Genomic DNA, 15,474 nt, shown 5'->3' with positions numbered 1-15,474 from the left:
GGAACTGGTGACAACAACTAACCATATTTTCTATTATACAGCCTCTTTGACAACCTGGCTCCATTCCTGTGACCAGCTCTTAAAATGAATTGGTTCCTAAATGAGGAATTGTACATAGTATGCACATTACAGTGAGTAAGTCTCTGAGTTAACTTTCACAAGTGCACTGTGTAAGACTCAGTGTCCCATAGTGATGACTCAGATTTAAGCACATTCTCCCTAAATGAAACCGATTTTATGTTGGGGTCCTAATGTATTCAGAACCAAGAAATGATCAAAGTCTCCTCCAACTTGGGGACTTTGCTTTTATTTTCATAATGATTACATGCAGTACTGTAATGTAAGCAGAATATAAAGCTATAGCTCAAAAACAAGCTACCATACTGTTCTATATTGTACAGTACAATCAGCAGACATTACAGTACTATATAACTAAGATGTAGTACACAAATAGAAGATATTGAGGCTCTATAATCAAGATGGACAGAACTCTTTAAAAAAAGATAGGTTGTAAGTCCAAGTAGTGGATTATAAATCCAAACAGTTGTCAAACAGGAAGGTCATTAAACGAGGAGTATTTGCACTGTACGTAGATATTTCGGCTATGAACTATAGCCTTCCCTTGGTTTTCGAAAGGAAAGGTGGAGATAAAGAGCAGTTGGAAAGAAATATATAAATGAATAAATTGAAAGGGAGAAAATAAGAGCAAAATCTTGTAGAGATAAAGGAGAAAAAGGACAAAAGGCAAAAGAGCTGCCCTGTGCTTCAACAGCAGCATTGCACAGATTTTCACAGAATTTGTATGAAGTTAGATTTAGTGTTAACTCTGAATACTAATGATGGTAAACTTCTAGTTATTTCTCTTTCCTTTAATAATGATGGTGATGACGATGATTATGACCATAATGGCAATAATGATGATGATAAATTACACTACTGAATGTTAATATTTTATTGTTTATTTTTTCATTGTAATCAGTCTTACTCTGAACCTTAGTGATGAAGTATTTGTATAGTTCATTTTTCTTTATCTATGGAAAATGTTCTGAGTAGTCTTAGATACTTAGATATAAGAAAACGTGACCAAATGAATCCTCTAGAGACTTAATGACTCAAGAGCCACTGTAATACAAGGCAATTATTAAAGGAAAGTTAAGCTATTGTGATCATTCATTAGCCGGTTGTAGAATAATTCAATTATGGGTTCTATCAGAAGTATATATCCACTAAAGTCACATTACTAGGTTACATAATCTTGCCAAATTTGTCTTGTGTTGGTTTGTTAAGTATTTAGTTTAATAAAGATACATTACTTTAAAATGCCTAAAGTAGCTCCCAGTTGTAAATTCAAAGACACAGAAATAATGAAAATAAGAACAACTTGTCCTATTTAAAGAAAATAAAACAATTGCTTCTTCTCAACCAGTCTGTAGTAGGCAGAATATCACTAGGAATATTTTATAATTTCTATAGTAATATATACTATTTTTATCAACTTTTTAAGTAATTTCATTCATCTACTTTCTTACTATATAATTCTATATACATATAAAACAATTAATTGCAGATGTCTCAAATTCATATTATATTTGTTCCCCAAGTAGGAAAAGAATTAGTAGGAAGGGTCTGAGAAGTAACATCTAAGTGCAAAAAATAACTACCTCTGTTGAGGACCAAAAATTCAAATGGCTAGTTTTATATGCTTCCCTAAGAGACAAATAGAGGCTTGAAATTACTGGTTGTGACCCCTTTGAGATTTCTCATTATCTCGTTAGGAGTGGGCCATCTTCTCCACCTACTAAGACTAAGACTAAAACTACTAAGACAAAAAAAAAAAAAAAAAAAAAACAACCCTCCAAGGCAAGATCCTCATTAGTGTAAAATCACCACTGCCCTCGGAGTCACCTGATAATCTCCTCACCAATTTCCTCAATCAGTAAATACCAAGATTCTGGCTGCTTTGTGGCCTTTGTTGCCTGGGAACAACTGTTCACCCCAGACCCCACTGCTTGCTATTTGTCTCTTGCTTTTTCTCTCTTACGTAACAACTTGCAGGAGACTGGAATATCACTGCAGGGGTCTCCAGGACACTCCAACAAAAGCAATTCTGGCACTGGGTGGGTTTTAGATGTTAGGCACTGTGTGTCCCTTACATTCATTTTCTTAGCTTTCTCTTCCCCAGCCTTGTTAGATAGAGCCATAGAATCTATATGAAGATAGAAGTTTCTATTTAGTGTTCCCATTCCATTTTATAAAATTGAATTTATAAAATTTATGCTTGTTCATAAAATTCCTTGGTTTATGAACTTAATTCATTCCAAGATTCTAGGAAAGATGACCACATTTATGCTCATGCAGGTAAGATGGCCATGGTCGTGTTTGTGGAGTTCATCAATGAAAGCAAAATTTTGCCCAATTAGCAAATCAAATTGCTTACAAAAAGAAGCATTCATGAATTTAAGTATTACTGTAAAGGAATTTACCTCATCTGTGGTATTTATAAATCCATGGTCTTTAAGAAAGTCTCTCAAGCATATTTATTTTTTCCTAAGAGATTTGTGTCTTCATATCAGTCTACTTTTTCTGTTTTTGTCTTCTTACTATTAAAGTCTGACAAACATCTCTGTAAAAGAATTTCTCAGAAATGTGCATATTAATCCCGTAATCTGGTTTAACAGATACACAGATCAATGTGAGAACAAAAATTAATTTTTTTGTTCTTAACTCTAAAATTTCAAGTGTGTATCCTAACCACATTAGTTATTAGCCAGCCTCATCATGTTGTGCATATTCACTAAGTTTTGATGGAAAGAACAAAATCAAATTGATTTTCACATGAATATTACGTAAAAATGACCATGTATTCTGAACCTGTGATTATTACAGAAATTGATACTTATATATTTAAATTTTAATTAAGCTTTATTATAAGTGTTATGTATTTATATATATTAGTTTATCAATATATAACATTTATATATTATTTATGAGTTTTATGCCATATGGCATAAAATACAGAAATACATTTTGAATTTTCCTTATATTTGTTTATGTTATTTATTTATAAATATTTATATCATTAAATTGTCTTATTAGATTTGTGTATCATGGCCTTAAGGCTAACTTTTCTAACATAGTTCCTTTCCTCGTGCTTTAAAGCCATCACAATGATTACTTTCTCAATAAATTTACTAAATACAGTGTCTATGTCCTCTTTGAAGTAATTCACCAAAAATTTTGTGCTTATGTTGTGCTTTAGGTAGTGCATTATTAAGACACTATTATAAAAATTCACTGAAATTTATGTTAGTTTATTAACCAGTTTTTTTTTTTTTTTTGTATTACCATGTTTTTAACAGGATACTTTGGAAACACCTTGCTAAGACCATCATTAAAAATGGAAAACCTCTTTCTTAACTTCTTACTAATATTAATGATTTTTTACTCTCTAAACATTCTAAATGTAGTATATATTCACAAGTTTTATGTGAGAAACTGATTTCATAGCCACAAGTAGTTTCAGTATTTACCTTCTTCTTTCTCAAATATAGAACAATAGTAACCTTTCTCCTGTCTGTAACTGTTATGACACTAACATTTCCTTAAAATCTTGGCAATGGCCTAATGAGTCTGGTACAATTTTTCTGTCTCGTGGGAGAGAATTCATTCAGGAGATCTAAGATCATTTAGAACACAAGGATTGGTAACAGTTTTCTACCCTAATTTTGGTTATTCATTGCATCATTAAAATTTTTCCTTGCCAATATGATAAAATCATTTCCTTAAACAGAGGACTGGAACATTTTTACTTTATTACTTTTTTTTTTAAGATTCCATTTACCCTAATTGCCAGATATATTTCTTATTTTCCTGGGACTGCACTTAGCTCAAAAATTATATTTTTGCTCTTAATGTTTTTTCCAAGAGTTTGTTCTTAACCTCAGGTATACTATTCTTATAGTTGATAATTTTTATGCATTGTTCACTGTAACTATGCATCATGTTTTAAGCTAACATTTTCTGAGCATTTTAGACACATTATCTTGTTTGATAGTTACATTACCCTGCAAGGTAAATATTTTTTTTTTATTTAAGAGGAAAAAGAGAAAAACACAAAACAAAACAAAGCAGTGTAAGGTTACATATAATACAGAACTACAAAAAAAAGCATAACAGTAAGAAATCACCTGTTAATAGATTACATATTATCATCTTGGAAATAGTTGCTCAAATCACAGTATCAAAGAATACAAAGTAGACATTCAAACAGAGAGACTACAAACAGCTGTGTTCAATGATCCAAAAACATTAATATAGTCAGCTATTCAACATCCCTATACACACTTGCTGTTATATCCGTTAGAGCTCTTTTTTCCCCTTCCTCTCTTTTTACAACAAAATTTACACATTTTAGATTTTATTACTCCTGAGTTCTTACTACTTTTTTGGGGGGGGAGAATAAAGTCAAATATGGCAGAACAAAGCTGTCAGTGAAAACCAAGGATAGACTTAGTACATGATGTAGAACAGAGTATACGGTTATTAACAATAGTTATCAACGTTGTCTCTTGTTTCCTTAAAAAGATTTGTCTATCTCATTAGATATTATAAAGTTGGACAAAACAGTAGAGAACAAGACCAATAAAACTTAGACATTGTAAACATTACAGGACTTCCAAAGGAGACAATAGTCAAACCAGAATGGGCATCTTAGTGAATCTTACTGCCTTCAAAGTAGTTGCCTATACCCTCGGACCTGATACTATCCCACAGAATGGAACAGAGTCTAATCAGTCAAAACAAGATCGTGGGAGCATTACAGGACTTCAAAACAAGTTAATAGGAAATCGAAAAGAGTTACTATTATATATCCTAATTTTTTAAATTTTTCCCTTAATTAAAATAAACATAAGAAATAACTAAATAATTTTTTTAAAGAATAATAGTTACCATAGTGTCTGTCTTTTTCCTTGAGATATTTGGATAAAACTTCATATACTATAGCTTCAAATATTTCCATATCAAGAAGCCCGGAATAAAGCCTTTCTAATTAATAAGTGAAAATTTTATAAGGCTTCAAGGCCACATAATGGGGAATCATGATTGCCACATATTTTCATATATTTGAATCATTACTTACATTAGGGAAACTATTCGGTATTCATACATGCGAGATTGATTTATTTCACTTATGAGTATGGTCTCAAGCTGCGCCCATTTATTGATAAATATCTCAATGTGATCCTTCTTTATAGCTGAATAATATTCCATTGTATAGAAATACCACAACTTTTTTATCCATTCCTCAGTTGATGGACACTTGGGTTGTTTCCAAGATCTGGCGATTACAAATTGTGCTGCTATAAACATAGGTGCACATAAATCACTGTGGTATGATGCTTTCAGTTCTTCTGGGAATATGCCTAGAAGTGGAATAGCTGGAATAAATGGGATTTCCAATCCCAACTTTTTGAGAAACCTCCAGACAGACCTCCACAAAGGCTGTACCAGTCTACACTCCCACCAACAGTGCAGGAGAGTTCCTGCAAGGTAAATATTAAAAAAATATTTTGCAGGCAGGAAAGTGAGTAATTTGACAAAGTCAAGCACCTAGTTTGTAAAGAGCTAGAAAAATGTAAGCAGTTTTAGATTCTGCACTGTCATTTACTTTGATATAGTGATTCTCCCCAGCCCCCTACTTTCTACAGACCTTTTGAAATCTGCCAAGCTCCTCTTATAACCATATCAAAGAGCCCTTTATTCTGGTCAAGGTGTTAAGCACAAAACAATATCTTAGCTCTCTGTTCTCTTGAGTCATTCCTCTCATTTAAAGTAGACCTGTATCTGACTCTCTTTGGACTCTTCAGTACTTAACTCCTTGAATTCTAGAAAGCATGTCACGCTGCCCGAGTAGGAGTTCTGTTCTTCAATATCCTGATGTTAAGGAATATGTTTCACTAAAGTTCTTGTAGATTATCTTTATCAGCATATTTATTCTTGAAATGTGTAATTAGTATATCCTCTCACAGTTTCCTTCATTTTCAGAGACTATCATGAGTCATGTAAAGACTTTTGAATATACTAGATACAGCTAAAGGATATTTTTAATTATTCTGATATATATTTAAATCTGGAAGTAAAAGAAAAGTGCTTGGTACTTTTCACATAAATCATAGATTGAAATATACTTAATGTATACTTCATATACAGACTGTAGCATTTGGAACAACACATAGTACCCAAATCCTTAATGTAACAAAACACAAAGCTAATTCTGGTCACTTCAGCAGGTAAAAGCTGATGAACTCTTCTCAGAGGGACAACTGTTATTCCTGGAAACACTAGACATTTATAACTTCAGGTACAATGCTGGGCTCACTTTTCTCAGATGCTAACCTTCTTCCTAACACATACTGCTTTTGACCTCTACTTATTCTCATAAATAATTTTGTTGGGAGGAGCTATTTAACTCTATTCTGTATAAATGTTCTCAACAGGCACACCTGTGACTATAATTTAAAACAAAAATGAATGAGCCATTTTGTTGGCTCTGTTCTTTGGGCTGTTCACTGGTTAGTTCTGCTGACCCAGAGCTCTGGACTGTAACTCTCCTACTGATTTCAAGGTTTTAAAAAATGTTCCCACCCTCATGAAGGAAGGAAAGCAGGGAGCACATAGTTATTAGTATTCATATTAACTGAAGGGAGAGCTGCTGACTCACAGGCACTAATTAATGTCAATGATCTAAACTAGCCATGGTGGTGTAGGCCTGTAATCCCAGAACTTCGGAAGCTAAGGTAGGAGGATCACTGCGATTTCGAGACCAGCCTGGGCTACAAAGTGAGCTCAAGCCCAGCCTGAACTGCATAGTGAGACCCTGTCTCAAAAAGACAAAATAATGCTGGGGATTTAGGGATTTAGCTTACCTGCATAAATGCCTGCCTGGTTCTGAGTTCGATCCTCAGTACAAAAAAAAAAAAAAAAAAAAAAAAAAGACTAAATAAATAAATAAATATTTAAAAATTAAAGTCAGTGGTCTAAACAGCGAAGGACTTGGCTCACCTTTAAATATGAGGTGCTTATCAATATACAGTTTCAGTGATAACTTAGGAAAAGACAAATTTCACCCTAACACATACAGGGGAAAAAAACCAAGCTTGAATTTGTTAAAACCTGGCAAACTTTTTTCCTCAGAAAACTGACTCTGAATCTTCAATTTTGACTAGAAGTACAAATAAACAAATCTTATCTTTATTCTAATTGGTCTAACTCATATATTCAGAGTAAGAAACAGGACCAATAAATGTCTCAAGAAATCCTAAAACATTCCTGGCTAATTTATCCGACATAACTCAGAAATGCTTATAGAGTTCATTGAGTTTGGAAATAAATTTCAGAGTGGCTAAACCACTAGTAATACTCCGTCAGAAAATTAACAATTAGATAAATTGAGAATTTAAAATTTCAATGTGCGGACCACTCTGCACTTCTCCCAAGAGTGTACCATTGTTAGTAAAAGAATCTTTAAGCTAATCTGGGTCATCCAGTGAGAACTCACTGCGTGGTCTCCAGTGGCACACAACGGGGGACTCATTTCTGATCCTCTTAAATCTTTAAACTTAAAGCCTGAGTCAGAATTCTGACATCATGAAAGCTTTTGACACTTTCTTAACATGATTCTCATTAATAGAAATAATATTATGAAAATCTTCTGTAATATTTTCTCAAGACAAACATCCTTTTCAGCAAAAGAACGTATAATTGTTCTGCATAATTGCTTTGTAGACATTTAAACACTATGATTACAGTTTTTTTTTAAATGACCAGAAATCATTATGCAAATGCTTTCTTGCCACACAATTACAGGGTCATGTGCTTTTCTTGTGCTCCTGATCTACTCCAGCGTGATCCAACTTTTGTTTGGGGAAAAAAAAAAAAAAAAGATGTTTGTGTCAGCAACACACAGAAAAAAAAAAATCACTGTCTTTTTTTTTTGCAATCTAAAGAAAGCCAAAGCTTGCATTCTTTTTAATAAATCAAATATATTAGGAATTTTGTATTTCTATTATGGTATTGAATATTTAAGTGCCAGATTTAACACTTTTTTGGGATCATGTTATATATTTTAAGCTGCAATGACTCCTTGCAGGCTGTTACAAAATCTAACCCTATTTTGAAGAGAAACAAACTATTTAGTAGTAATTTCTGGGTCACATTCACATGGCCAGTGCGTGGGCATTTTAAAGTAATTGCTGGGAAGGATCACGAATGTCCTAATAGTAGTTGTGAGAAAGGAGGGGAAGATGCTGATGACGTGAGACACAGAAAGAAGTCAGAGGAAAACTGTGGAGCCGTTTGGCAGAGGCACCTGGCAAGGGTCTGTAGAATCCAACGAGCCATTTCTGAACTTCTATGAAGCCAGTTTTTGCTCATCGATGATAGAATTGGATTCCCAGTCAGGGAACTATATGATAGAATTTTGGCATGGCTGAAAAGATAAGAAGTATGAAATATAAAAGAGCTTTATTTTAAGAATGTGGGGAGACACCCCCTGACCCTCCCAGGTCTGGCATTCTCTCGAGGATCTGGCATTCTCTCCGTTGGACACCTGGAGTGGGGGCATACATGTAGCTTAGGTTTGGGGTGGTGCCTGAGGGGCATTGTGATGCACAGGTAGCCCACTGGTATTCATTTCGTGCCACAGGTAAATTCCTAGAGGCGAGGAAGATGACCTCAAGCTAGAGCCCCCTGGTTCCACCTCCCAGCTTTACCCAACTGGGCCAAAATCCTTTCAATCGAGTCAGGCTCTAGTGGAAGTCTTCTGGACATGGCTTTAAACATCTCTTTGGAAGCGCAAAAACTCTAATAGGTTTAAGGCTGAGTTGACCAAATCTCTTTTTTATTTATTTATTTATTTAATTATTTAATTAATTTTATTTTTAGACCAAATTTCTTTAAGCCTCCAACTGAATCCTCAGGTTGTCTGGGCATGGATAGATCTGGTTTCTCATCTCTGCCAAAGCAGAAACAAAGGGAGGAGGAAGTTACCTTCAAGGGAGCATTTCACTACCAACAGAAGCTGACGAGCAGGGTGGTAGGGAAAGAAAAATGCTCAAGGGGATTAGGGTTTACCAAACCGGAGATCAGACACCTGTTACTTGTGAGGCATCACCAGCATCCATTCTAGAGGTAAAGTTTTTCCTTATCTGATAAAATGGAGGAATCAAATAGGGACATTTTTTTAAATTTTAAATCCTCAATTCAGTAAGAAATAGATCCTAGTAAATTACAATTTTGTATTGTGTTCCCCCAAACAAAAATCACAATAGATACTTTGTCTTTTGTTCTTTGTCAGTGTTGGCAGACTCCAGTCTTTACACTATTGTTAATCTTCAGGATCACTAAGCTTTCCATATCTGGTTACGAAAGCCACAGGCTGTGTGTGTACAAAACAAATAATAGCCAGAGAAGGATAAAAGACAGTGTTGGGGTTCCAGTAGAGTCTGAAAACTATTTTTTCCTTTGAAATGAAAATGAAACACACAGAACAGATTACTCTCATTGTCTGTGCGGTCACAAAGATAGACAATGATATCTGCAGCTCAAAGTTCTTTCCTTCATCCTTGCTAATTGACATCCTCTCAAACCCATCAGAACATAAATAGGAACATTAGAGAGGAGGTCAACAGGTTCTCACTAGATTTTGGAAAGATTTTCACTTAAAACAAATCTTTTCTGAGCTCCTCTTTAATATTCAGTATATATATTAATTTAGTTAAAGTAATATAAACATTAATATTAAAGTTGTATTTAAATAGTTAATATTTTATACTGTTAATATTATTATATCATAATTTTAATCATATGAAAAAAGAGTTTCTGGGTAAAATGTAATGGGTAAAACTGTTCAAAATCTCCTTCTCATTGTATTAGACTTGACAATTGGATTCTGGTAACAGTCATAGATTTAAGTGTGTAAGAGAGAATGTCTCATACAGACCATCCACATGATAGTATAAAGCCAAATCTGCCCGGCTCAGAGAGAAGTGACCTATCCCACTGCTTCATCATCATTTCTCATCTATCTCACCCTCAAAGTACCCCTGTAAATCTCTCCCTTTCTCAAACACACACACACACACACACACACACACACACACACACACACACATAATACAAAACGTACAGTCCTTATTTGCCCACTCACCTATTTACAAAACACTTCCTTGCTTCTGATGCGTGCCAGGTATCATGACAAGACTGGAGAACAGAGATGAACAAATTATTCTCTCTAGCTTGAAGGTACTCACAAATATTTCTGAAAGATCAATGATGGAGGTAATCATAGTACTAGTAGCCAACATGTGTGAATTGTTTATTCCATGTCAGGCAGATTTCTAAGAATTTGACATATATAATCAACATTATATATGTTGAAATGTCAAACAACATTCATTTGGAGCTACATATGTTTTTATTTCTGTTTCACTGAAATTGCAGAAATTGAGGCACTGAGAGATTAAGCGATTTGTCCAAAGTATAAAGAACAATTAGGGATGAAGGTAGAATTGAAAATCAGGAAATCTGAACTGAAGCCCATAAGCCACTTATGTAAGACGGTGCTAAGGTACCACAGACAGGGTGAGACCCTTGGGCTGATTATGGAAGCAGGGAAGGCATCATTTTAGCATTAAGAAGGGCTGGGGAGGAATCCTAAAGAATGGGTTAGGCAACAAAGATACAAACAAGAAAGGGCAAGGGCATAAGTGGGCAGCGTGGGCCAAGTCAAGGCAGGAGAGTGACATGCAACATCCTCAAGAGGAAGGAGGGTCATCTGCACTGCTACTGCTGGTGGCCAGGTCTCAGGGAACTCAGTGTAAAGAGGAGGCTTGAGAAAGTGTATTATTTCCTTAGGGTACGATTAAGGGATTCCTTGGGAAATTTTCATCTTATCCTATTCGTTATGCTCTATATTTTGTGTGGGGGTAGAGGTGGCATTGGGGATGGTTGCGTATGGTTTTTTGCTTTCCTGTTTATTTTACATTGCTTTCATCTGCAGTGCATTAACTGAGTAAATACTGTTATTTTCCTGGAGATTTAAGTTTCTTCATAAGAAGTTTATGGGTTTGAGTGGGATCAGCTTTTAGATCCATTCTTGTATTGAGATTTATATCTGTTGTCTTGGTTACTTTTCTCTCATTACTGGGACAAAATATTCGACAACCAAAATGAAGGCAGGAAAAGTTATTTAACACACTATTTATGGAGGTTGCAGTCCATAATCAGCTGGCTCCAAGGCACGGTGACATGGCTCAGGGACAACACTTCAGTGCAGCAGCCAGCAAAGACAGCCAGAGCAAAAATGGGGAAGAGTAAGCCTCTCTTCCTGCCTTATATTGTATGCCGGCCACCCCCACCTCCACCCCCCAGGGGCGGATGTAGCACTCACAAAATCTCTGTCCTCCTCTCACACAAGAAGAAGATATTCATAAAGTATGGATCCTGACACCCTGCCAAGTCTCTTAGTTTAACTTCTAAATTTCTCAAGTTGACACAATGTATCCTCCATTACATCTGTCGATTAGCTTCTAGTTTTCTATTTGATTACATTTTATCATATTCATATGTATCTTTCTCAGCTCAATATAAAAGCAAAGTCCAGTGAAATTCAAGTTGATTACAGTTTAAAGAATTGTTTCTGTTACTCATTTCCATGTAGATGATCAAGGTGCTGAGCAGTCATGCAGCAGCAGAATTACGAACTGACACAGTGCATGTGAGAGTAAATCCAAAGTATGTATTAGCTAGGTATGATTCTCATAAAATACTGCTGCTACAGTGTATCCTGTCCTTGTTTTTGTGCCTTTCCTAATTGTAAAGAACTCTAATTCAGAGATGTAGCATTGTCTTTTTATCCTTTTCTGTATTTGCCTTGTTCTTATTTATTTATTTATTTTTGGTACTGGGGTTTGAACTCACAACCTTGCGCTTGCCAGGCAGGCGCCTGTGCTGCTGAACTAAACTCCCAGCCTGTTCTTATTTCTTGTTCTGCTTGGCTTCTCACCTCTCTCTTAAATACACATGGGAAAAAGTTCCATTTAGTTATGACTTTCTTGAAAATGCGTGTTTGAAAAGATTCTCATCTATTTTTACTTTAAGAGTTTAGTTATGCACAGGAAAAAGAAACTGGCAGGACTTACTGAATCTATAAAAAAGATCTTTTCCTTTCTTTTCTTTTTTTTTTTTTCTCCTACTTCTCTTCCATTTTCTCCTCCTTTATCTTTCCTCTCCAATCAGGAAGAATGTAAAACACTTTAAGAGAACTGCAATACCACACGACTAACATGTAATCAAGGTACAGTACTGTTTCCGCGAAGTCAGGGGATTTTAGGAAGCCAGAGAGAGCAGTCAGGAATGAAGTTATTTCACAAGCAACTGATATGAAATCCATGCTCCGAGTTTACAAAAGGCAAGCCACAAACTTGGCTCTAGTCAACTTTATATTCAATGCTAGAGGAAGTTCTGATTCAGTATTTTTAAAAGATAGAAACCAGCAGGAATAGGCAAAGCATAACATTTCTTGGAGCTAAGAACTGAAAGAAAATTTTCCCATGAATTCTTTGAAAGAAAATCCATTGATGTACAACATTCTCAAAAACATCTTTACAAAGTAAAACAATAGTACATAAAGATCTTTTTAAAAGTCTGTGCTTTTGATTATATATCATGCCAAAGCCAATTCAATACAAACCATTTAGGGAGCTAATGAATGGTTCCAATGTGGCAACTCTTTGTTGATCTCCTTAATTCAGGGATAGTTGTTAGTGACTGGAGACCAGCACTGCATTCTCTGGTTTATTAGGCACAAGAGATGACCTGAGACAATAAGAGGTAGAAGGATAAACTAACCTGGATGTTTAACTTGTCTTTGTAGATTCAAAGTGCGTATTAGTTCTGAGAAGTCGTGCCCTAACTTTGTTTAACTCACTTCTCCCCAAAGACACTTCAAGGCAGAGCTGATTGTTAATGCTACATGCTTGTTTTCAGTTCATTACCTGGGTAATGTCACTATGTTCAAGAAACAGACTAGTAGCTGATGAAATTAATTGCATTAATCAAATGTAAATATATTGGCAATTATACTAGCTGTTGAATTGCTACAAAGTTATGATGGAAACTATGTAAAATGAAGTTAAATCCTGGAAAATTGTTAGTTCAAACAAAAGCTGCTGCTTTTGGAATTTGAAGAAATGTGCATTTTGATAATTAAAAAATGATTAAAATACTAGTAATATCAATTTAATCATTTTACTTGCATTTTTTCAAATTATTGAGAACAGTTGCAAGAGAAACTGACTATTGGAGGTTGAAGTTTTTAGAAAAACTGAGCACATTATTAATTATTTCATTTCAGAGTATTATACCATGATTAAATTTATAAAACAAATATTTCTTAGATATGCATTAAAAAACTCAGTGAACCTTGCATGTATTTAATCTCTAATTAAAATTAGTTATTTATAATAGATTTAAGTTTCTTTCTCAGTGTAAAGAGACTGGAAATCAGTGAAAGGTATTTAAAGAAACAACTGTGGCAAGCCTTCTGGTTCTATTATTAAATGAACAAAATTCTCACCAAAACTATTTTTTCCTAAGCAAAACATCAAATAAACAAACATCAGTGGATAAACTGAGTAAGAACCAGAAGTCATTCTTCCCAACTTTAAGCAGCCAACTTCCCAGTAATTAGTTCTTTTCTAGTCTCAGTTCATTCTCTTCTCTGTAGTTACACAAACAGGCTATTTTGGGAATTGTTATTTATTTGAGGTATGATGCTAATTCTATCCTGTCTTCACTTTTAGAACCCACATAACAATTAAATTCTCTACCTGAGAAACTTATTAGATAGAGAAAAGGAGTCTCTCTTTATTGCACTAGATTCTACTGGATTAGGAGTTTTGCATATTGGACTTTTTTAAAGGATTATAAACTAATAGTTTAAACTTCAAATGAGTAATATACTTTCCTTTTGAAAGTTATAGACAGTAAAATTTATTATAACTGGAATTTTCCCCATAATTTTATAGCTGCAGATTTAACAATTAGGGAAGAAAGGGATTTTGTTAGGGCTGCATTGAAATCAGCGGTGAAAAGGTTATAATGTTCTTGTTCATGGTAAGTTATTTCATTCATAAAAATCTCGAGATAAATCATTTTTTTCTGTTGATCAAATCAGCTGTAAAATGATGGAGACAGAGTTTGTAAGTATCAGCTAAACATTCATTGTGTTTATAAATACTACAATAGCAACACATCCTGAATTCCTCATGCATCTTAAATTTAGGATGACAAAATTCAAATTCATCGCCTTGAGTTTTCAGTCCTGTCCCTGTCCTGAGTGTGCTCTCAACTTCCCTACAGCTTCCCAAGCTGAAGATCTATATATTCCTCCAGAAGCTTTCCTCTGGCCCGGCCCTCACATTCCACCTGCCCCCACACCCTGGGGCTCCTACTCACCAGTCTTTCACAGCTTTCTCTCCATGTTCCCTGCAGTGCCTCAGTTCCTGCCTCTCTTCCTTCTGCTGCCTTGTAACAGCCTGCTAACAGATTTTCAGCATCTCCTGTCCTTTTCCTTCAAATTGTTAGCCAATCCTCTCTGCTGCTTGCACAATGAATTACATGTTTACTTGCTAATCAGAACCCTCTCAAGTTCCTTGTTAACTGACGGTTACCATGTATTCTAGCTCAGAGAAGTCATGCCTATAGCCATGTTGCTTGGGTCAAGGTGCTGTGTGAATTCCCTGCTATTAACATAATACCCTATTAACATAAGAGCCACAAGCTCTGTTTCTCATTTCATCAAATATTACAGAAGATTAAAGGGAACTGTGGCAGGTTTACAGACTGGCTTTTTGGGACATCTAATTAATCCTGCTTTGATAGATTTTATGAATAATGTTCATCTTTTATGAATATTTTTGTTAGGAATATGCATAAATATAAATATAGAAATAAAGAAATGACAATGTGTCCCATCTTCCTCCTTTTAAATTATTTATTCAGGTCTAAGAAATGTAGGAAGTTGGCAGTGCCCATAAATGTTAAGCAAATAAAGATTCACAGAGGATGATAGAGGTGAATTATTGGAAACAGTTCTGGAATGCATGAGCGTAAACTGTAGAAAGTACAGCTATATGCTATGTGTATGCTCCCCTGCATGTGATTGTCTCTTCTCTTATTCATGACCAGTTGCAGTTTTGCATTGTTGGTTTGTGCAGCTGGTAGCTCTAACTTTAAAAAATATTGTATGTACTTTTAATGTTATGATGTGCAATTAGTTGTTTATACTCTTAAATTTCCTCATTGTAATATTCCTCACAAGCTTTCAGATAGGATTCATTTCATAACTTCTCCTGGAGCTGTATATTTTTTTGAATTCCATTCTTTTCTTATAGTTCAAAGAATTTAAAGAGT

The 15,474-nt window shown here is 34.8% G+C and overlaps 1 long non-coding RNA gene across 4 annotated transcripts in view; it reads right to left on the bottom strand.

Annotated features, from left to right (window-relative positions):
* The window catches only part of LOC134477779 (uncharacterized), a 35,291-nt gene extending 20,565 nt beyond the window's left edge, over window positions 1-14,726 (bottom strand). For 2 of the 4 annotated variants that reach the window (XR_010049969.1, XR_010049967.1), the window contains exons 1-3: window positions 14,518-14,726; window positions 12,752-12,876; window positions 10,208-10,260 (exon numbers count right to left, since the gene is read on the bottom strand). This is a non-coding gene — a long non-coding RNA (uncharacterized LOC134477779). The remainder of the gene's footprint in view (window positions 1-10,207; window positions 10,261-12,751; window positions 12,877-14,517) is intronic. The other 2 variants (XR_010049970.1, XR_010049968.1) reach the window with 2 other exon arrangements.
* Window positions 14,727-15,474: the final 748 nt, after the last annotated feature.

Source organism: Cavia porcellus, unplaced genomic scaffold, assembly GCF_034190915.1.
Source record: "Cavia porcellus strain 051 isolate PalLab524CR breed Dunkin Hartley unplaced genomic scaffold, mCavPor4.1 scaffold_10, whole genome shotgun sequence".
Taxonomy (NCBI): domain Eukaryota; kingdom Metazoa; phylum Chordata; class Mammalia; order Rodentia; family Caviidae; genus Cavia; species Cavia porcellus.
Note: the sequence above shows the minus strand (reverse complement) of the source record. Positions and strands in the feature narration are given on the sequence as shown.